The sequence below is a fragment of the Mustela lutreola genome, chromosome 12 (assembly GCF_030435805.1).
Source record: "Mustela lutreola isolate mMusLut2 chromosome 12, mMusLut2.pri, whole genome shotgun sequence".
Taxonomy (NCBI): Eukaryota; Metazoa; Chordata; class Mammalia; order Carnivora; family Mustelidae; genus Mustela; species Mustela lutreola.
This window is the reverse complement of record NC_081301.1, coordinates 98,657,120-98,679,560: the sequence shown is the minus strand read 5'-3', so window position 1 is coordinate 98,679,560 and position 22,441 is coordinate 98,657,120. Positions and strand designations below refer to the sequence as shown.

The window sequence follows — 22,441 nt, the reverse complement described above, 5'->3', positions numbered from 1 at the left end:
CCACAAGTATACCCTAAAATACTTTCTTTACAACCATCTCAAAGTCTCCTGACAACCTGAGCTTTTACTTTTTACTTTTTACAATTAGGTTCAGATACACCCACACAAAGATAATGAAGAATAAAGAGGACATCTCTTTTATCTCCCCCCAAAACACTGCATTTTCCAGCCTCCCTGTAATTATAGGAAATTACACTCTTTCTGCTTTCTGAGTTTTACTAAATTACGTGTGCAAGGTGCTAAAGAGAAGCCAACCAGCGGCTTTTTTCCAGTTCATCAAATGTAATTTTAATTACCAGCGGTTAATCAAAATACGGCCCTAGAGGGCAGGTTCAAGTGACTGGGATTGTTCAGACGAGATAGCAGAAGCTTCTGGAAGGTGTGCAAATAGAGGGCGATGAGGAGAAATATTACAGAGCCAACCAGGAGGGAAGGTGAACTTGGGCCGGAGCATCAGAGAATTTAGGTCAGATTTAGAAATGGTTCCTTAGAGGTTCTTACTGAATAATAACATGGATGTATTGGTCGTGAGTTGACTTTTGTTATTCTTCATCTTGACGTGGACATGAGTATTTTTAATCTCACCGAGGAAGGGAGGAGCTCAGAAAACTTCCTGAGATGACACAGCTACCCAGTAACTGGGCCAGGACTTTGGCCTGGATTCTCTGATTCCAACGTGTGCCTGCTGCCACCTGCATGCGTGCCGGGCAGGGGCCCCATTCACAACCCACTGTCTTCCTCTCCCCTTGGCACCCCGTGTTCTCCTTTTACTACTGACCCTTAAGTTCAGGACATTTTCATCTGGCACAGGAATGCCTTACCCCAATGGCCCCGTGACAACCAATAAGCCCTGTCCTTCTTCCCAGCTTGGATTCCGTATGTAACGTTCACAAACGCTCATAAGCACAGGACAGCTCTAGTTAGACCATGGGGGAAAAGAAGGGAAAACCGTGGGAACCCACATCATCCGTCTTGGAAGCCCGCTGAGAGGCCCCTTCTGGGTCTCTACCAATCTCGCTCTGCTCCTGTAAGCTCCGTGTGCTTTTCTTTAAGCAAGAGTAACCAGAGGAAGAGAAGTTGTTTTATCACTTGATTTGCAAATGAATTAATGGTGTTTTGTTTTTTGTCTTTTATCTTTAATACAAAACATGATATTTCACCATCATTATGTAACAGGCACTGATAGACTAGTCTGAATTTCCCAGACTTTGAAACACATATTGTCAGACATGTACATTTAAATAGAGTGAAGAATTTCAATTTTAAGGAAAAAGAATTAAAATGCATAAAGGTTTTTAAGCAGTTTAATCCTTATCCAGTCCCAACATGTCCCCAGTTCCATACGGGAGAATCCAGGTGTTGGGTAGCTTGAGTCTGGACCTGACTCGTTTGCGGTTCAAGAGTCCGTAGTTTGAATGCACATTGGGCTTTGGTGGGCTGTGGGTCGTCTGGAAAGTTCTAGCTGGATGACTCCAGGAGAGGCTGCTTGGTCATTTTAAGCCTCTTTGGTAAAATGGGTATAAAAAGACCTGCCTCCGAGTATGGCCACGAGGGCTAGGTGACCGGCAGAGAGAGAAGAAAGCACTTGGGAGGTGCTCAAAAAATGGAAGCTCATCCTTTAAATTGAATGAGCGTGGAATTTTACATTTAAAAGCGAAAACATATTTCAACTTCATAGCAAACCAGAACCATGACCTTCCCAGCACCACCTTCTAAGAGGATGCAAGCAGAGGCTCTTTGTCTTCTTGTCTGTGCTTCCCGCCAAAACGTGACAACTGGTTGAGGTAGGCAAGCTTTCCCCCCGACAACCTCTTTGCACATGGCTTCCTTTACAGTCTTCGTGGTCCTTCACGGGGTGATTTCAACCATTTTCCTTGCTTTCATAGATACCTGCAACAAAATAAAAACTCGAGACCATGATGTTCCTGAAACAATAGAATCTCAACTCCAGAGGATCCTCGGATAAAATTTTTGGACTGAGCGCACATCATATATAGTGCTACTGTTGTGTCAGTGCTCAAATCATCATTTTTAATACACTTATGAGACATTTTTCCTGTGATATCTTTATCTATCTGGCAGTTAAATATTTCCTGGGTCTTGATAATAAGTAATAAAGAATGTATTTCAGAGGGATGTGTTTCCCCAGCAGATGACTTGGTTCTTCAACCCCATGGAGAAAGTAAGATGCATGTCACGAATGAGGATTTTGTTTAGTTTTATCAAGATACGCTTGGGCTGTGTAGGCAGTGAAGTGGGTGTTCTCCCTGTCGGTTTTACTGGGCGTTGATTAATCCGGGACGGAATACGTGTCCCAGGAATTCTCAGAAAGAGGCACCATGCTCTCCCAGAGGCCATGGTGAAATGCAAGGCTGAAGGCACAAGCCCGTGGCTGTTGCCAAGAAACCGTTCTAATGTTAGTGGCACGGGATCGTCATTCATTTGTGTATCCATTCAACAAATATTTGTTGAGGGCTTGTCAATTTCTAGGTCTTGGGGTGCGGCCGCAGGCAACACGAAAGGTCATGTTTCTCATGGAGCATGCGTCCTCGTATGTGTGTTGGGGTGCGGGTGGTCAGACAGGACAGACTTAGAGAAACAACACAGGTACTGTCGTGCTTTAATGAGAACATAACAAAATCGTGACCTCCATGCTTGGGGATTGGGGAAAGCGTGTCTGAGGGGCTCATGGATGATGGAGTCCCGACTCTCGGGAAGAAGTCCTGGGGATCCCCGGAGGGGCCATGGGACCAGGAGCATGGCATTGGTGAAGGGCTGGGTCAGAAACACCCTCGGGATAAAGCTGAAGCAGCCGCAGATCTGGGGAGTGCTGTGGTGGTGAAAAGAGGGTCTGAGTGTGGGGAGACGGGGCTGGGGAAGCACCCAGGGTCCTTTCCAAATGAAGCTTTCCAACAACAGTGAGGAGTCTGGGGAGGCCATCAGGGACTTGACGCAGGAAGACCACCTTACTTTGCAGTAAGATTGCTCTGGTGGGTACGTTTGGAGGAGACTGTGGGTGAGGAAAGGCGGAAATGGACACTGGAGTGAGACTCGTTTCAAGAGACCATGCCACAGTTCAGATGGCCGGGCGGGGAGGGGCTAGAACACAGGGGGCTCCCAGCACTTGGTGCCAGGGCTGGGACAAAGGGTGACGTGTGCTCCTGTTCAATGGTCCCTCAGCCCTGAACCCTGATCAACCACTGCGTATCCTCTGTAATTTACCTTGGGCTCACTGAGGTCGTTCGGCAAGAGTCAAGGAGCAAAGATGCAGCACTGTTGGTGCAGGTAACCCACAGCTTACCTGAGAAGGAGAGTTCAGGAAACAGACAACCCAATAAAGGCTCAAGGGTTATTTCTGCTTAAATATTTACGTGCAGTTCATGTCCTTGTGTGTGAAGTTAGTAGATACTGTTCATGTTCGACACCTGCCCCTGGAAACTGAAATCAAATTCAGATTTTAAAGAGCATATTTACAAATGCATTCTAAAATATACTACTTTTTCATGTTAGGAAATGCCTATCCTTAGAATAGAGGCACAGCATGGGGTCCCTGGGTGGCTCAGTCAGTTAAGCGTGTGACTCTTGATTTCGGCTCAGGTCATGATCTTGAGGTCATGAGATTGAGCCCTATGTCGGGCTTTGTACTGGGCTTGGAACCTGCTTCAGATTGTCTCTCTCGCTCGCCCTCTGCCCCTTCACCCCTCACCCATGCGCATGCGTGCTCTCTCCCTCTCAAAACAAAACAAAACAAAACAAAACAAAACAAAACAAAACCTACACAGGAGTATTGTTTTATGGGCTTACTTTCTCAGTGATCAAAAATTAGCTATTTCTCTTTAAAATGCTAATACATCGAGTGAAAGACGACAATCTGAAAAGTCTACGTAGGGCAGGATTCCAATTATATATTTTGGAAAAGGCAAAACTAGAGACAGGAAAAAAGATCTGTGGTTGTCATGGGTTCATAAGAGTGGAGGAAGGGTTGACTCGGTGAAACCCATAGTTTTTAGAGGTCAAAACTGCTCTGTATGATACCCTAATGTCAAGCACATGGCATTTAACATTTGTCAAGACCCACAGAACTTTACAGAACAAAGAGTGAACCTGAACCTATGGAAATTTAAACTGCATTTAGGAAGATAAGGATCTCAGGGTGGAATGCAGACTGTGCGGGACCAACATATGAAACAAACTCACTGAAGGGACTCGGGCGAAAGCTTTGGGAATGAGCACCCTGTGAGACTAAACCCAAGAACCGCCCGTAAGCACCGCGCTCTGCGGATAACATGGATCCCACAAGGGTCTGGGCTGACAACGCCACGCCAACACTGTTATGTGTTTATCCTGGGTTTGGACTGTTAAGTGAGTGCCTGAAACATAGTGGGAGCTCGGTTTCTCTCCGCTGGAGGTGGAGTTTACAGATAAGCGCAGGGAAGAAGCTAGAATGATCCATGCTGTAGTGATGGGATTGGAAAGCAAGAGAACTCCCGTCAGTTAATCTGAATACAGAGGTTTATTTATGGAAATATCAATAGATTGTGTGTAGGTCCACACATTAATATGCACGTATGTATTTACTCACTCTGTCTCCTGATGGAGACACAAAGATATTATACTGTGCTAAATACATGCATCTACACCATTCTCCACTAAAATGAACCAGGGATCCCCATGGCACAGGGGTCAGCTGGAGGGACCACCTAGGGCCAAGGCTGGCATGGTTTGAACACACAAGACAATTGTGTGAAGCTTTGGATTATAAAAATAGATTAAAAAAAATATTTATGACTTCATATGGATATAAGTAAATGCAGGGAATAGACCCATCCCATATGAAGAAGAATTTCAAAGAATGTAGGTTTATCCTGTCCACTCGATGGAAGGAGGTATAATTGCCAGCTCCTTAAGTAGGGGCTGTATGGAGTGATTTTGTTCCAAAGAGTCAGGTAGGGGAAGGTTTACTTTACAGTGGAGAAGCCTGACAGCATGAGTCAGCCAGTGGCCACAGTCAGCTTCAGAAACACTAACCCATGTAATGGCATAAACCTTAATACAAGACATCAATGATGCTTTAATTTCATGAAAAAAAAAATATATATATATATATGCCAGTATAACCTCAAAACAATGTCAGAGGAATTCTGACAGAGGCATGGTCTACAAAGCACCTGACTAGTCTTCCTCAAAGCTGTCAAGGTCATCGAAGATGTAAAATGTTGGAGGATCCATGACAGCCAAGAGGAGCCTAGGTCAATATGACACTTGTTCGTGGCATGGAACAGAAGAAGGACATCGGGTGAAAACCAAGAAGTCTGAAAGGAGTGTGAGCTTCAGTGACTGAAGTACCAGCATTGGTTCTCTCAGGGTAACATGGGTGACTCTGTAACAGATGATAACAAATGGAGGGTCGGGAGTGCGCTAACAGAAGAAAGTAAGTGGCACAGATTGGAGCTCTATGTACTACCATCTTAATTTTTCTATTAATGTGTAACTGTTCTAAAAAATTAATCTATTTAAACTTGTCATGGAGGAAGGCTCCCAGTGACAGGTGAGATGGAGAAGCGCATTTCTCTTTGTCCCTACTGCCATGAACAGTGCGTGCTCCGGCTACCGTGTGTAACATGAACGGAAACCGGCGCCCTGGAGGGGACCTTGGGACTTACAGAGGAACAGGATGATGGGTTCTTTTGACTGTTTTTCTCCTTCGAGTTTCCCAGTCTGGATGTTAGGGAAGCGCAGAACTCAGAAACGCCCGTGGGCGCAGACAAGGACAATACTCCTCTCTACCCAAAGGACTGAGATACGGGCAACCCAGCAAGACAGAAACCCTGGTGTCACTAACCTTTCTGTTCTAGTCAAACGCAACAGCAAAAAATGTGACCTCTCCCGCCCCATGAGCAAATCCGAGTGGGAAGCCAGGAATTCCAACTTGCCCAACAGGGACGTTTTTCTTCCTCTCCCCCTTGGGTAGTTGCAGGAGAGATCAAGAGGAAGCCTGAGAGTAAGCGGCCTAGAGCAGGGCTCCCTCTTCCCCATCCCAGCACACTTACAGAGGCCCAAGCGGGGTCTACAGTTTCATCCTGACCTGGAAGTAAAGAGCCAGTCCCCCTGACGCACCACGGTGGTGGGACTGTCGAGGCTGTGGAGAACGGGGACTTCTCCCACGACCTCCTGGGAATGAGAACTCCCCTCACTCCAGGGAGTCCCGACATCCCGCCTCACCCAGCAGCAGCAGGTGCTCACACACTCTCCTCTGCACTGGCGTCCGTGGGGACCTGCCGGGGAGCCTGAACTCCTGTGTCATTCTGGCTGCAGCGAGGCACCACCCCCCATTCCCACCAGAGCGGTGTTGGGGAGGACGACGCAGCCCAGGATTTCCACCCTCCACCTGTTGACCATGAGACACGTCTTCTGTACCCAAGTGGGGACTCTCTTCCAGAAACTAGATGACGAGCAAGTACTTCCTCCTTCATTCTGTGAAGTCAGTACTACCTGGTAACAAAAACAAGAAAACTATAGGCAACTCTTCCTCATGAACACAGATGCAGAGATTCTTCAAAACATAAAGTAATTCCAATTAAGCAATATACAAAATTAATTATATCCTATGACCAAGGTCATTTATTCCAAGGATACAGGCCATTTCCATACTCCAGTATCAACACATGTAATTCATATTTTTAAAAAACATGTAAATGTGTCAATTGATGTGAAAAAGCACTTGATAAAATTCAAACAACCACCCATGATAAAGTAGCTCAGCAAAAGTAGGGAAAGAGAAAATTCTTCAACCTGGTAAAGAATGTCAAACTAAGACCTCCAGCTGACATGGTGTTTTATCATGAAGACTGCTTTCCCATTAAATGAAGGAGGCACCACAGAGTCCAAGGAGGCGGTTAGAGAGCTGAGAAAGAGGCCCAGTGGATTTTGACAAAGGTGAAAAAGTCACACATTGAGAGAAAAGTCATCTTTTTAGTAAATCCTATGGAGTATCTGTTGTTTTAAAGAAAGTGAATCTCCATCTAAACTTTACAATGTATGCAGCCCAGGTCAGATAGGTCACCTTTTCAATGGAAAGCATGAAAACATTGAACTTTTTAGAAGAATACAGAGAAAAAAGTCTTCAGGGCCTGTGGATAGGCAAAGAGCTCTTAGATATGACACCAAGGGTATAATCCATTAAAAAAAAGAATTAATTCATTGAACTTCATCAAATTAAACATATTGGTGGGCAAAAGCTCTTGTTAAGAGGATGAAAAGAAAATCTACAGATTAGAGAAGTAATTGCAAGCAACACATCTAACAAAGGACTCACATGTAGAATATATTTTAAAAATTCTCAAAATACAATGGAAAAAAATGTATGAAATTGGCAAAAGACATGAACAGATATTTTGCCAAAGATGGACACCCAATAAACACATGAAAGATATTTGAACACACGAATCACTAAGAAGTGCACATTGAAACCCCAACAAGATATTAGTATATACCTACGTACCTACGAGAAAAAACAAAACAAAACAAAAAAAAAACCCACAGTGGCACCAGGAAATGCTGGCAAGGATGCAGAGAAACTGGATCCTTCCTAATGTACCAATCTGGGAGAAACTTAGACAGCGTCTTTTAGAAACCAAACATAGACTCACCATATGATACAGCGATCACACTTCTGGGCATTTATCTCAGAGAGATGAAAACTTATGTCCACACAAGAAACTGTATACAAATGCTCATAGTGATTTTATACTTAATAGCCAAAAACTGGAGAAAAGGCAAATGTCCTCTAGTGGTTGAACGCACAAGCATAGCAGTGCGGAGAAAAAACACTATTGCTACAGTCACCAGTTTATAAAGGCAGAGAGCAGGTGAGTGGGACCAGGGGTTAGCGGTAGCACGCAGGAACTTTTTGAGATTATGGAGCAGTTCTTTATCTTGAATACGGTGGTGGTTACATAAAGGTACACGTACAGAACCACACACACAGACACACACACCCATATGCGCATGCACACACACACACACAACAATGGTAAAATCAGCATGATATCTGGCCCAGTACCAGTGTCAATGTCCTAGTCTGATATTACACCCACTTGTGCAAGATGTTAAGATGCTACCTATTGGAGAAATCCGAACAAAGGTTCAGGGATTTTTGCAACATCTTGTGATTGATGATTATGTCAACATTACAATTGCTTAAAATGCTATGGAGCACACGGAACTTCTCTGCAGAAAATACAGCACTTTGAGTCTCCACTCATCTGCTTCTATTAACGCTACCCGCTGAAAATACCTACATAAGTTGATCATATCGTGAGTTTGCTGCTAGTATGCTGGGTAGTTTCCTCTTGGCCTTCAGGGGTTTCTGGAACGGGGGTGGGAAGTGGCGATGGTGGTGGTGCTGGTGCAGGAATTCGTGGTTATGGGACTGGGACCCGAGGGACCCGAGAGCTGGGACATCCCGGGGGAAGGCACGGAAGGGGAAAGAAGACTGCAGATGGCGGCGTAGGTAAGAAAGCTGAATGTGTCCCGTAGGGGGCATCTCTCGGGTTGGGCGTAGCCCAAGGACAAAGGAAGAGCCTCCAGGATGTGGAGACATGGGCACTGACTGTGGCAGAGAAGCAGGGGTCATTTAAGGAGGTGGTTTTTGTCATTATTTCTTATGGAAAATATCCTTTCATGTAATGCAGGAAAAACAAAAAATTCTTACCCAGAACTTGATTAGCTGATGGAAAGCCAAAAATAACCAGAACCATATGTTAGGAGGAAGAAAAGAGTTACATTTAAATCATGGTTCTTAGAAGATATGGCAATTCTTAAAAATGTGTGTGAAAAGACAACCCAAAGAATGGGAGAGATACTTGCAAGTCATATTTCTGGCAAGGGTTTTGTGTCCAGAATATATAAAGAGCTCTTACAATTTAACAATAAAAGCAAATGGCCCAACTGAAACCATGGGCGAAGCATTTAAATAAATATTTCTCTGAAGGAGATAGACAAATGAGAAAGAATCCATGAAAATCCAAATCATTAGTCCTCAGGGAAATGCAAATCAAAACTTCAATGACATCACCATGCATCCACAAAGATAGGTAGAACAGTAAAAAAGAAACCAAAGAAAGAAAGAAAGGAAAAATGAATAAAGAAAGAAAAGAAACTTGAAAGTGTTGGTGAGGATGTTGACAAAACGAGATTTTCATACGTTGGGGGTGGAAATGTACAATGGCACAGTCACTGAGGAAAGCTCCTCAAAAATGCAAATATACCATTACCAGATGATCCAGCAATTCACTTCTAGTTATGTGCCAAAAAAAATTGAAAACATATTCACACAAAAATTTGTACATGAATATTCATAGCAACATTATTGTAGCTGCTATAAAATAGAAACCATCAAAATGTCCAGGAGTTGATGAATGAATCAACAAGATATATGGCAGATGTCCATATCAAGAAATAGAACTCAACAGAAAAACAAATGAAGTATCGCCACATGCTGAACCTTGGCCATAATATGTGAACTCAAAACAAAACAACAAGTGAAAGAATCAAGACCAAAAAACACCTTTTTATGATTCCATGTATACGACAGGTCCAGAATAGGAAAATCCACAGAGACAGAAAGCAGACCAGCGGTCGCCAGAGGTAGGGGAGTTCGGGTATGTTCTGAGGGTGGTGAAATGGTCTGGAAACGGGTAGTGGTCTGGGGGTAGAGTGAGCACCCTGGGGACACAGAGAAGGAGTCATTCAGTGGGGGAAAGAATGGCATGTGACTTAGATCTCAATCAAGGAGACCCAGGGTTTCCCATGCTCCCCTCACGCGGATGCGAACACTAACAGAAGCGAAGGCCATTAGGAAGGAGCTGAGTCAGACGTGGGCAGCCTTGTCTTTCTGAGAAGCAAGAAAGAAAAAGAAAAAATAGGACAATTTAGAATTCATGTATCTTCTGCTTCATTTTCTTTTTTAAGTCAAGCTGTGCATTTCTGAAGAATACAGTCTTTCGTAATGATTTCATGGTTTGTCCACACTGCGGACTTTATAAAACCTTTTCTTTCTCGACCTGCAGTATTGTAGAAGGAAGGAATTAAGCCAGAGGATGGGCAGCAGACCATGAAAATCAAATATACTAATTTGTCTTTTAACTCTTGTCATAAAAAGTTCAATAACAAGAGCTTTAGATGGCTTATATTTTGGATAAATTTGGACTTTCTCACTCTTGCAAGCTTAAGCCATTGTCTTAGAGGATCCATGGTTATATTCAGAGCCTTGTTTAGTAGATGGGTTACAGCATGAATTCCCCAGCATCACAGAGACCAAGAGATGAAACACTGACCCCATCCTAAATGTATTGAGTCACAGCTTTTCTTACTTCTCCCCCAAAATGTAAGGGCTTATGGGTTAAGATGTTAGCACATCAACTCTGACAGAGAAGTCTATTGCAAGTTACTCAACAAGATCTATTTTTAAAACCTTCAAATTGCACTCAAGGAAGGAAAACTAAGAATCAAATGCCCATAGTCTGTGTATAATTTCCACAAAATTCAGCCAGAAAAATAAAAGGGGTCGACGAGTGCCACCATGGGCCACCCCTATCCCCAGGGGAACCCAAGCAAGCTTTGAAGGTTGACATCGTAAATATGTAGACATGCTTGCCCGCTCTCTGGGAAGACACCGTGTCCCCGACGTTCGACTTCGGTTGAAGGAATATTTCAATGAGAACACGTGTATATCCTCTTGATGTTTCCATGTCATGGTTTTTGTTCAGGGGAGAAAGGACAATGAGCAACTGAGGTTACGGAGTACAACAGGGGTGACGTCTGGGATGTGCCACGATAAACAAAAGCTTTCCCTGAAAAGAAACAAGCTGGTGTTGCACACATGAATTTATCCTCCACTCTGGATCTCAGAGAAAGGACAGGAAATATCTAAGGTAGGAATAGACTCATGATAACAACAAGGAAAATGTTTTCAAAATTAGCAGCACATGCAGAGGAAATTTTAAAAACATGAGATGGGAGAGAAAGCAGTGAAGATAAAATCGTTAATGAAAACAGGTCAGAAAATTCTGCTGCTGATAAATTCAGTTTTATCAGTGCAGCCCAGAAAGTCTCCAAGAGAAAAGTCACTGTCATTACGGAGAAATGATACTTTTTTTCAACAAATGATGTTGGGATAATTGAACATACACCTGCAAAAAAACATGCATATACATCTTCATTTCACACAAAAATGAACTAAGAATTTTATCATAGATCTAAACATAAAAGAGAAAGCTTTGAAACTTTTTAAGAAGAAAACAGAGTAGAAATCTTTGTGCCTTTATGTTAGGCAAGTAGTTTTCAGCTATGACACCAAAAAATAATCCATAACAGAATAAATAAGATGAATTTCATTTGTTAAAGTCAGTAATATTTACCTGTAAAGACGCCATTAAACGGTTCAAAACTAGGCCAGAGGCTGGAAGAAAACTTTTGAGAATCACATGTCTGATTAAAGATTCCTATCTGCAGTACATAAAGGCTCTTTAAACTCCACAGTAAGAAAACAGACATCCAATTTTAAAAGATCTGAACACACACCTAACCAGAAAAGATATATGGATGGCAAATAAGCTTGGGAAAAGGGCCAGCATCACTCATTATTAGGAAAACCAACTAATACCTCAATGGGCTATTCACTACACCTTTACAGAAAGCTCAAAATCCAAAAGAGAAACACGTGATACTGAACACTGGCAAGAATGCAGAGTGATCTAAAATGTAGGGAAATGCAGAATGATATAGTCACTTTGAAAGTTTGGAAATTTTTCATAAACTTACTGTATAACCAAACAATTAAACTCCTAGGTGTCTACTCAAGCAAGCTGAGGTTTATGTGAGTACAAACCCCTACTTGCAGGTTGATAGCAGCTTCATTTTCAATTGCTAATAACTGGAGGGAGAGTACAGGACAGGAGAAGGGCTAAAACACAGCGTGGTAAGGCATGTGATTAAAAGATCAAGGTATTCATCACGCCAGCCACAGAAGGCTCTATGTTGTAGGATTCCAGTCATATGATATTTGGTAAAAGGAAAGCATATTACTCATTGCCATTGGTTCGGGAAAGAGAGGGTGATCGAAAGTCAATTTTAAAGCCCAGCTGGATGTGACGGGGTATCAGAATGGAAATCCGACCATGACTGATGAAGCAGGCTGTGTTACAGATATACACACAATTTGTTCCAAAGGAGGGGCTGGGGGAAGAAACTTTTGGAAAGTAGTGCTTTCACTGGAAAGTCTATGTCTGAAGACAAAAGGAACTGTGCATAAGCAATGTACTCTGGTTGGTAAATATTATTTCTTGGAAATGCAAAGGACTGAGACTAAAACAATCTTGAAAAAGAACAAATTTGGAGAACTCTCATTTCCTAATTTTAAGTTACTGCAAAACTATAAAAAATCAAGAGACTGTGATACTAGCCTAAGGATAGACATATAGAACAGGGAATTAGAGCTTAGAATCCAGAAATAGGGGCACCTGGGTGACTCAGGCAGTTAGGTGGCTGTGACCATTGGCTCAGGTCACGATCCCACGTGCTGGGGCCGAGTCATGCATCAGGACCCCTGCTCAGCGGGGGGTCTGCTTCTCCTTCTACCCGTCCCCACTGCTTGTGCTCTCTCTCTCTCTCTCTCTCATGTTCTCCCTCCTTTTCAAATGAATAGAATCTTAAAAAAAAAAAAAGAATCTAGAAATAAACTTATATATCTATGACCAATTGACTTTTGCAAAGGTGCCAAGCGCCTCAATGGGATATCATAGTCTTTTCAGCAAAAGTCACTAAACAACTAGACCTACAAATGCAAAAGCATAAAATTAGACCTTACGTCACACCATGTGTAAATTCCAAATAGACTAAAACCTAAATGTAAGAGCTAAATGTATAAAACTATTAGCGAGAAACAGAGGTATAATTCTTTCTGACCTTGGGTCGAAGAAATGCAAACAGTTATAAGAGATATTATGGCAATTACATGCCAACAAATTAGGCAACCTGGAAGAAATGGATGCATTCCTGGAAACATATAAACTACCAAAACTGAAATGTAAGAACAGACCCATAATCAGCAAGGAAATTGAAGCAGTCATCAGAAATCTCCAAACAGATCAGGGTCCAGGGCCAGATGGTCTCCCAGCAGAATTCTACCAAACATTTAAAGGATAGTTAATACCTATTCTTCTGAAGCGGTTTCAAAAATAGAAATGGAGGGAAAACTTCCAAACTCATTATATGAAGCCAGCATTTCCTTGATCCCCAACCCAGGCAAAGACCCCATCAAAAAAGAGAATTACAGACCAATATCCTTGATGAACACAGATGGGAAAATTCTCACCAAAATACTAGCCAATAGGATCCAACAGTACATTGAAAGGATTATTCACCACGACCAAGTGGGATTTATTCCTGGGCTGCAAGTTTGGTTCAACATCCGCACTTCAATCAATGTGACACAATACATTAATAAAAGAAATAACAAGAACCATATGATACTCTCAATAAATGCTGAAAAAGCATTTGACAAAGTACAGCATCTTTTCTTGATCAAAACTCTCCACCGTGTAGGGACAGAGGGTACACACCTCAATATCATCAAGCCCTTCTATGAAAAACCCACAGTGAATACCATTCTCAATGGGGAAAAACTGAGGCAAGATTTCTTCTTTACAACACCATAAGCCCACGTATAAATAAAATTAATTGCATTTCATTAGAATTGTTATTATTTCTTCCACAAGACGCCGTAAAGAAAAAGAAAAGATCTAGAGCATCCATGTTTCCAAATGGAGCCCATCCAGCAGCCACAGGCAGGCCCATGTGGCTCACGCCTTCCTGGGACCTGAGCTGTTTTTCTAAACTCCCTTCCTGGGTGTTGCTAAGCTTATTAGGAGGGCAAGGCTCTTACCGTTTGTTCCCCCAAACCTAAGAAATGTCTTAAACAGACAAAATGCCCGGGAGACCCAATTGTGGCCGGCGTGAGAAGACAGTGGACGTGAACTCCAGTGACTGCGGGTGGGTACACATGACTGAATCACTCTGGGCGTGTCTCGTCCTTTGTCACTCAGCAATAACAAATGCCACCAGCTTCGTTGAATTCATGTGAGAGCCTAAGGGGTTTGCATGACATCACATGTGTGATAGATTCACATGTCAAAGGATTACATGGTGGGCTTACCTGAATCCAGATCTATGTCCGTAACGTGGCAGTCCCTTCTCGAAGATCACCAAATCCTTTGTTGCTTGCCCTGTTTAGAGGCAGCGTCTAATCCCCACCCCTGTCATCTGGGTGGGCTCTGTGATGGCTCTGGCCAACAGCATACAGTGGAAATGACACCCTGGCAGTTTCCAGGCTGAGGCCCAAAGGGATGGACAACTTCAACTTTCTGTTTCCAGAAGCATGTGTGTTTGGACCATAGCCGCCATGCTGTGAGGAAGCCCAAGCAGCCAAGGCTGCCGGCTGGTGGCCATGGATGAGCGCCCAGACCAGGACCGTACTGACTCTGCCTGCCAGGGGGATGGACCTTCCTAAAGGCCCCACTGGGCCCAAGCCTCCCTGTGGAGCCTGTTTAAGATTCTCTCTTTCCCTATCCTCTGTTCCTCTCCCCTGCTCATGCTCTCTCTCTTTCTCAAAATAAATACATAAAATCTTTAAAAAGTGATTCTGTGTCTGCTGGCATTTCACTGACACACACACACACGTCATCTCATTGAGCGAACTTGGCCACACGCTTCCCTTTCTGGGCCTTGGATTCTTCCTCTATGGGTTTCTCTCATTTTAGAAGCAAAATGTTATTTGAAATTATAAAAGAAATGTATAAATTCTGAGGAAAACATAAAGCAAGTGAGGTCACATCAGCAGCTGTTCTTAGTATAAACTAACCTCATAGAATCTATCGATTCCTACGCTTGTTTCTAAGTTTACATTCCCTTGGGTCTTTCTATGTAAGCGTATATTTGCAGTGCATGGGGAGAGCTGGTCAGTGACGAATTCCAGGGGCTGTTTCCCAGGATAATGAAACTGTCATTTGTGGATGGAAGCTGAGAAAGAGATTAAGCAGGGATTTTCAGGGTCATTCTATTTTTCTTCTGCTGAGGCTGAATCTCATTTCTAATGCATCCTGCAGCTTTCAATGTGGCTATGGATTGCACAGAGCAATGTCAGATTGTAGCGTCTGCGTTGGGACTCTTGCATGGGACATTCTGGAACCATCTGTGGAAGCCACCTCTGGACCAGTGTGTCTTCACAAGGCATGCCTCTTTCATGCATATGATTACTTCCTCTTCTGAGATGACTCTGAGTGTTTTCATGACAGACTCATAAAAATAGCAGGGACCCGAGGCAGAACTGAACGGGCAAGCGGCCAGCCCCCCGCTGACGGTGACGTTTTGTCGAGTCCAGATGGTGCGCTGATTTTTCTCTCTGGCCCGGAGCACCGTGCCCGGCAGTGCCTGAAGCTGCCCACCTGCTTCCTAACCTCGGACACAGAGGATCCCGACGCCGACTGTGATGGGGCGGACGGAGCCCAGTGTGAAAGCCGTAGAGGGCGGCCTTCAGCTCCAGACAGACGTTCTGAGCTCCTGCTATGTGCAGGCAAATCATTGCTCACATCAAAATGTGCACACCTGGTGCCGGGCAGTCAGGAGTTCAGAGTCTGAAGAGGAAGAAGCAGGAGCCAAGACATGTTAAGAGGCAGAGATGAGAGGTTGAAGCAAAGCCCAGATGGTCCACGAGATACTTGCGTAGAGTGGCAGTGGAGGGCTGTCTTTTTGGCAAGCCAACTTTGACCTGAGTCTCTATGCTGCTTCTTGACCTGGTTTCTTTACCTTTAATTTAGAGTGGTCTGGATTAAAGGTAATTTAATTTGCAACATGCCTCCCACTTCCTCAATTCAAACAGACGTCATTACCTTCCGATCACTGTGGGCGTCTTCAGCTGGAGGTTGTCAGGGACGTCCCCCCCCATCCCTGCAACTGAGAAACACAGTTTACACCTCACACTAAAGAGTGAAGACTCTGGTCTTAGAAGGCCTGGCAGGTTCACAGAGCCCTGCATCAGGTCCTGAACTCAACTGCCCGATTGTATCTGCTCAGAAAGAAGAAAGTATTCTTACCCAGAAGATGAGGGCATTGCATTCTGCTTTCCCACTAGAATAATAAATAGCACTCAAATCAGTTATGCAATTTATTAAAATGTACATTAAGCATAAGGGATAAAACAGAGTACATTTCCTTAAAAATTTTTGGCTGCCTCATTTTTGATGCTCATAGGAAGCTACGATATGCTAGATCATCGCATTAACTGCTGAGTTAGCCCACTACTGAATGATCCAGATCTTCCCTTCTTTTAGAACTGGTAGAGCAGAAAACAGGCATGCCGTCCATTTGTTAAGGAAGCCTATATTGTTCCAGCAGCAATATACCGTGGGAATGTCTTTGTCTGACGGTGGGTCCCTCCCACGTGTAATCTGACGAGAAGCCAGAAACAAGAGGACCAATGAAAACTAGGACACAAACAAACAAAAAACCAAAAACCTGCAGTATTCGGAGTCGGTTACATCTTCAGTTAAAGAAATAACTACATGACACTCCTCCTGCAGGACACTATGCTACAGGATTCATTTTCTTTGTACATATTTTGGCCGATCTAATCACAGCATAGGAAGTGTAGCAGGTGTCCACGCATACCTCCATCTGGGAGAAGGGTGAGCTTGGTGGTGTCTCCTCCTGGTCACCGATCTTTCTACTCTTGCCCAAGGGTGGCTATCCTATGCACCGCTGCTGAGTTTCCATGACAGGTAAAGTCAAAGTTCATGACATGTTCTTACTCATGGTATTTTTAAAATTTACCTCTACAATTCCAACATTAATCTCTGTTGGGTTTGTTATTTCTCAGGATTAAAATAGAAGGAGTCTAAATTGCATAGGATTAAGAAGAGGACCTTTTGGGGACAGAAGATTGAATCCAGGAGTCCTCTGTGTAAACATGGCAGTCTGGACCCCTGGACCGACTCCGTGTCTTCTCCATCTGCTCAGAGAAAGAAATGCACCTGAAGACCATAAGAGCATGCCACCCTGGAGAGTACTGGGAGACAGAAGCCAGAGGGGAGGGCCGTGGTGTCTACCTTAGCTGAGAGGAATCTTGAGCCTTTGCTTGCAGAAGAGAGTCTGTAGAAAGCCAACTAGGGGCACCTGGATAAGCATCTGGCTCTTGTTTTTGGCTCAGGTCTCAAGGTTGTGAGATCAAGCCCTGCATGGGGCTCTGGACCCAGTTAGGAGTCTGCTTGAGATTCTGTCTCCCTCTGCCCCTCCCCCCACTCTCTCTCTAAAAAACAAATAAGTAAGTCTTCAAAAAAGACAAAGAAAGAAAAGAAGAGAAAAGAAAAGAAAAGAAAGAAAGAAAGAAAGAAAACAAGCCAGCCAAATGTAACCTAGGGCCAAAGGAGCTCAGCCATGGGGACACTGGGGTCTGGAGGACCTCAGTTGACCACCAGACCATACACAGAGTGGAGACACTTGGAGAAACAAAACAGAGCAAAATGATTTTTTTAAAAACTAGAATAAATCTCCAAGTGATAAGAACAGATTGAACTCATGAAGCAAGAACATGTGATTCTAAAAGGAAACATTCAAAGAATAAAAATTAGTTTTTAACAACCTGGAAGTCTTTAAAAAAATCGAATTGAATGGTCACAGCTACAGTTCAAGAAATTTACCAGAAGTAAATTTACCAGAAATTAAGGCTGCAAGACACAGAGATGGAAATTATGAGAAAGGTAATTTACTGGATCCTTTTAAAGAGTCCACGTAGTCAATGTCTTATAAAGTTAAAATAACATGAAAGAAAAAAACAGAAAGACAAAAGTCATAGAAAAATTTCCATAACACAAGCATATGAATTTCCAAGTTTTCTGCTATCAAATGCGGAATAGAGAGCTTAGAAATGACACAAAGCCCCTACTGTAAAGATTTGGGAATGTTGGCAGTAATGCTAAGGTCATAAACTCTTCCAGAGAGGAGAAGAGCAGACGGTCACGTGGGTAACCGGCTGAGACTCTGAAGAGCGCAGGGCTTCTCAACAGCAACTCCAAAATCAACAGTTCAGAGAACCTCCTGTCGCTCATTGCTCCGCTCGGCCGTGGGTCCGTGGACAAAGACTTCGTGGTTCACCCGGAATATGTACCTGCCAGTAGCCAAAGGTAGGTGCAGTGTGTTGATAGTGTCTCACGTCTCAGGTAGAGGGGCCTTGGGGAAACAACTGTTTTTGGATGGTTCTGGAGGGCTGGGGCAGAGAGAGAGAAGATGAGGGACACACACAGGCCTGGAGTCCAGCAAGATCTGCCCCTTCTCTCCCTGATACATGGACCCCCTTTCCCCAGTGGAGTCAACAGCCCAGGAGTCCTGGGGTCCACCTGGAGCCCCGTCTCATCCCACCAGAGCCTGACTCGAGAGGAGCGGGCGGAGAGCACGAAGGGTCAGGCCCCCGGCTCCTGCAAAGAGGGGGTAAGTTCCCAAGCGAACGCGCCTGCCTGCCTTTCAGAACTAAGCCTTCAGCGGGGAGTCTTGTTTGGTGAGAAGCGGGGAGAGGGATTGCTTTCATCGCCTACACAAGACCTGGCCCGTGGTTCGCCCAGATGCCGCGAGGAGCAGCCACGGTCCGGCCCATCCCTCCACTGCTCTGCCTGGCTCCACTCTGCCCTGTGAGCCCAGCGGGGCCCCCCGGGGGCTGGGAGACTCTAGCCTCGTGTCCCCTCCACTCCCAGTGACTTGCTCCAGGGCCTCCCGTGTGGACCCCCGGGCAGGGCAGCCCCTCCTTCTGGGCACCGTGAGGAGTGACTCACCGGGGCCCGCTGTCCCCTGATCTGTAGCTGGATTACACTGGCAACAGCACCCTGGGCCCAGACCTTCGGGGACCCTGAGGACGGACAGTTGCTAACGAGAGGGAGGGGGGGTCCCAGACCCGCCCATGACCTGACAGCATCACCAGCAGCAGCGCGGCCCCCACGTGTGCGGCGTCGGGAGACGGCCATGTTGCACACTTTGTTGGTGTCTTGCTCACCCGGTTCCACTCGTGCTCATCACAACACGGCCGTGTCGGCTGGATCATGTCCATCGCGGAAAAGAAGGATGCGCCAAAGCCACGCGGTTAGGAGGAATTAGGGGCAGAGGCTGTGCTTCTTGCGGACTCCAGATGAGGTCCCCCAACCATGTGACGTTCGCAGGATGCCCTGAGGCCTCTGGAAGCCAGGAGCCTTGAGAACCCATTTCACAGAACTCACCATGAATCCACGTTCCCACCGGAGTCTGCCCGTGCATGCGGACTTCGGGATGGGAGGAGCATTGGAGTGGCAGGGGACGAGAGAAGCATCGGTCAGCAGAGAACACAACTTGCACACGTGCGTGCTTCAAGCTGTGCGTCAGGCAGGGTCACCCCCTGGGATATGCACATACTTGTGCATGGTACTTGGTGAGACACAGGGAACTTATCACAGAAGGGACTTAGGAGCACCGGCCTGTGAGTCTCAGGAGGAGGGGAAGGACCCCTCGGACCCCAGCCAACTTTATCTAGAGAGGGACGGGACTGCACCCCCAGCTGCCGTGCCGGGTCTCTCCATCAGAGGACGGAGAGACTGACCTTCACACTCCTTCCTACTGATTAAGCCAGGCCCACCAAGGATGCTCTCACTTTGGATGAATTCACGGTCAGGGGCTGAGGGATTTTAATGACCCGGCCATGCCCTTCCCGGCAGCCCCAACATGACTGTTGGGTGGAATGATTTCAACGTGTGTGTCTGTCTCCGACGTCGCACCTTCAAGTTCTCCCTCGGAATAGCACTCCTAGGCCCTCTCCAGAACCACACCAGCCAGGTAATTCTCTATTTCGGCTGGTAATTCTGTATTTCAGGACACACCAAAAACCCATCCCACGACGTCCTTGGAGCTGCTGCACAACGAGCAGACAGACTGTGTCCGGGCGGCACGGAGCAAAGGACCCCGAGCCGAATGATCGCTGGTTGCCCAGGTCCCAGCTGGACTGACCACTGGTGTCTGCTCTCTCCATATCGGATTCCTTTCAGGGCTGGACCCTGTAATTATCCGGTTGATACCCTCAGACCTGTGCTTATGAAGCAAGACCCACAGTCTCCATATAAGACAGTAGAGATTTCTAGGATTTACAGAGGGTGAGATTTTCAGATACTCATATGGAAGTTTAAATGACTTTCATCTCACTTCTTAAGGGAGCAGGGAAGAAGAAAACTGTTTCACCCATTTTTATCCGTAACTAGCCACCTTGCCTGTTTGTTTCAGAGAAAAAAATTCTCCTCCGTGGACACGCGTTTGCTTCCAGTAACCACCGCGTGTGGGAGTAAGGGCTTCACGGAGACAGACGTGCTCTTCAGATGTGATCCCAAGCATGGCCTCCGCTCAAGGTTCGTCTTTAGTCTTCATCATGGCAGCAGTTTTGCTCTGGGTGTAACGTCCCATGAGCGCTGAGTCACGCAGCCCAGTCCTAATACAGGCTGTCAGCCACCTGTCGGAACGCTACTACAGTTTTTTTTCTACTGGCCAGCAGGTTACCTTTTAAAATTCCAGATGCATGTTCTTCCAAATTCCATCGATGGTCAGAGCCTGCGGCCATCTCTGGGGGCTGCGTTTTCACGTGGGATTCTGGGCCGGCAGCTCCAGATCCCCAGGGCCCTTGGCTCTGAGAAACCCTGACGTCCTCTAGGTGTCCTGTTGGAAACAAGAGTCCCCAGACAGCGCTGTGACTGGACACAAAGACTAGATCAGCAGGAATGTGAATTCGCTTCCAGCTGCTTTGCTCATGACCTATTTGTGAGAAGTGCAGGGCGCCCACTAACCCTCAGGCACAGCAAGGAACTGAGGACACATCAGGGAAGGGCCTCTGTGTTCCCTGCACCCGCAGCCCTTCCCGGGGCATGTGGGAAGCCGATTTTCAAGCAAAAGATAAATTAATTACCACTTGCAAAAGGAGCTGCTCAGGAGAAGCTGATGGCGTAGGTGGGGTCCCGGGGCTAGCCCCAGTGAGGACAGGAGCGCCCACAGTGTGCGAGGGCGCTGGCTGGCTAGAAGCTGGCATGTGGTGCCCTTGCAGAAGGACAGATGGGTGCCAACGCCCCAGGGAAGAGAAAGGCTTCAGAGCTGGTCTTGCTGGGAACTGAGGCAGCTGGGCAGGGGTGGGGCGTGTGGATGGAGAGCCAGCCAGGGGCACCGCTAAGGGGGGAGGCGGGGGCAGGAGGCACAGGCCCTGTGGGGACACGGAGTCACAGCCCAGTCAGCCCAAGCTATCGGGATGGGGTGGGGAGGGGGTGTCCCAGACAAGGGCTCACTCAACCGGACACGTTTGCTGAAAGCTGCACACTGCGGTGTGTCGAAACGTGGAGTCAAGCCCTTGTGACACTGGACCCGCTGCAGGACACCGACCCCGCAGCACCTGTGGGGGGACCTGTCCGCCAGGCCGCACAGCTCCCATCCCCGCGTCAGCCTCCAGCCCGACGGGCCGGCATCCAGCTGGGCCCTTTCACGCCTGACGGTTGGTCAGACACGTTCCCACTGTCTCTTCCTGGGAACCCGCCTCACCTGAGAAGCCTCTCCATGGGAAAAAACCCAATGCCCGGAAGCTTGATGGGGAAAACTGGCCAGCATCCCCGACCGCCTCCCCAGAGAACACGCCTTGATGGAAAACACACCCAACCAGAAGCAGAGGAAGCGTCCGCCGACGGAAAAACGGTAAGGACCTTCCCGGACGCAGTCTCCGCGGTCTTGAGCAGTGAACATGGCCCTGGAGCCTTGGGTTCTGGGCCGGAGGGCCGTGGTTTCGGGCGCTCCCTCAGGAGGAAGGCGTGGCGGGGCGCTGGGGCTGAGCACTGCACGGGCGGCCCGTGGGGAAGGTGCCCTCTCTCCGCGCGTTTCTTCGTCGTTTTCCATCTTCGCGCAGTTCAGGATCTTCTTACCTCTGACTGATCTTCAAAATAAAGTTACAGCCCAGAAAAGTTGCTTTCTGTGCCCAGAAATCTACGCAACACAGACTCAAAGTCCGAGAAGTTCCCCCCTCTTGGTCCCGCGCTGGGCCGGCCGGGCAGAGCAGAACGTCTGTGTCCGCGCAGACCTTGCGGAAACCCAGCGTGGTTCCCTGCAGGGTGCTGCCTCGCGCAAGCTGGTCCTTGCCGGAAACTCTAAGGCCATACTCTAGCCCGCAGAGAGCATTCCTCTAGTGGGATTTGTGGGCAAGTGACATTAGATTCCCCCCAGAAGGCCATCCAGAAAGTGGTCTAATTCCTCAAGAGCCCTGATGTCAAAATGTGGTTAAATGACTTAGTCACGATTTGGAGGAATTCTGTGCACTCAACACGCAGACACTCCCCAGAGGTGTTTGGTGGGG

At 46.3% G+C, this 22,441-nt stretch overlaps 1 long non-coding RNA gene across 1 annotated transcript; it reads right to left on the bottom strand.

The window, feature by feature from the left end:
* Positions 1-16,258: 16,258 nt before the first annotated feature.
* Positions 16,259-19,950, bottom strand: LOC131812532 (uncharacterized). The gene is made up of 3 exons (XR_009346388.1): positions 19,097-19,950; positions 16,726-18,319; positions 16,259-16,505 (listed from the first exon to the last, which is right to left on the bottom strand). It is a non-coding gene; the product is annotated as an uncharacterized LOC131812532 (long non-coding RNA).
* Positions 19,951-22,441: the final 2,491 nt, after the last annotated feature.